The following is a 1,735-nucleotide window of genomic DNA, read 5'->3' as shown; positions in this document are numbered from 1 at the left end:
TTCAGGCTTAGGTCCAGCCTTGGGTTTCTTCGGCGGATTGGCAACAGGCTTGCCGCTCTTCTTCGAATTGCCCTTCTTGCCTTTGCCGTTTCTCTTGAAACTAGTGGTCTTGCTCACCATCAACACTTGATGCTCTTTACGGAGTTCAGACTCTGCGACTTTCAGCATCGCAAACAACTCGCCGGGAGACTTGTTCATCCCTTGCATGTTGTAGTTCAACACAAAGCCTTTATAGCTTGGCGGCAGTGATTGAAGGATTCTGTCAGTGATAGCTTCTTGCGGGAGTTCAATCCCCAGCTCAGCTAGACGGTTTGAGTACCCAGACATCTTGAGTACATGTTCACTGACAGACGAGTTTTCCTCCATCTTGCAAGCATAGAATTTATCGGAGGTCTCATACCTCTCGATCCGGGTGTTCTTCTGAAAGATAAACTTCAACTCCTGGAACATCTCAAATGCTCCATGACGCTCAAAGCGACGTTGAAGTCCCGGTTCTAAGCCATACAAGACTGCACATTGAACTATTGAGTAGTCCTCCTTACGTGCTAACCAAGCGTTCTTAACATCCTGATCAGCCGTAGCGGGTGGTTCATCTCCTAGCGCAGCATTAAGGACATAATCCTTCTTCCCAGCTTGTAAGATTAGCTTAAGATTACGAGCCCAGTCTACAAAGTTGCTTCCATCATCTTTCAACTTAGCTTTCTCTAGGAACGTATTAAAATTCAGGATGACACTCGCGTGAGCCATGATCTACAACACAAATATATTCAAAGTGGACTTAGACTATGTTCAAGATAATTAGAGTTCAACTTAATCAAATTATATGCTAAACTCCCACTCAAAAAGTACATCTCTCTAGTCATTTGAGTGGTTCATGATCCACTTACACTATCCCAAGTCCGATCATCACGTGAGTTGAGTATAGTTTCAGTGGTAAGCATCCCTATGCTAATCATATCAACTATATGATTCATGATCGACCTTTCGGTCTCATGTGTTCCGAGGCCATGTCTGCACATGCTAGGCTCGTCAAGCTTAACCCGAGTGTTCCGCGTGCGCAACTGTTTTGCACCCGTTGTATGTGAACGTTGAGTCTATCACACCCGATCATCACGTGGTGTCTCGAAACGACGAACTGTAGCAACGGTGCACAGTCGGGGAGAACACAATTTCGTCTTGAAATTTTAGTGAGAGATCACCTCATAATGCTACCGTCGTTCTAAGCAAAATGAGGTGCATAAAAGGATTAACATCACATGCAATTCATAAGTGACATGATATGGCCATCATCACGTGCTTCTTGATCTCCATCACCAAAGCACCGGCACGATCTTCTTGTCACCGGCGCCACACCATGATCATCTATCAACGTGTTGCCATCGGGGTTGTCGTGCTACTCATGCTATCACTACTAAAGCTACATCCTAGCAAAATAGTAAACGCATCTGCAAGCACATATGTTAGTATAAAGACAACCCTATGGCTCCTGTCGGTTGCCGTACCATCGACGTGCAAGTCGATATTTCTATTACAACATGATCATCTCATACATCCAATATATCACATCACATCGTTGGCCATATCACATCACAATCATACCCTGCAAAAACAAGTTAGACGTCCTCTAATTTTGTTGTTGCATGTTTTACGTGGTGACCAAGGGTATCTAGTAGGATCGCATCTTACTTACGCAAACACCACAATGGAGATCTATGAGTTGCTATTTAACCTCATC

Source organism: Hordeum vulgare, chromosome 3H, assembly GCF_904849725.1.
Source record: "Hordeum vulgare subsp. vulgare chromosome 3H, MorexV3_pseudomolecules_assembly, whole genome shotgun sequence".
Taxonomy (NCBI): domain Eukaryota; kingdom Viridiplantae; phylum Streptophyta; class Magnoliopsida; order Poales; family Poaceae; genus Hordeum; species Hordeum vulgare.
The sequence above is the reverse complement of the archived record's forward strand: the minus strand, read 5'-3'. Positions refer to the sequence as shown.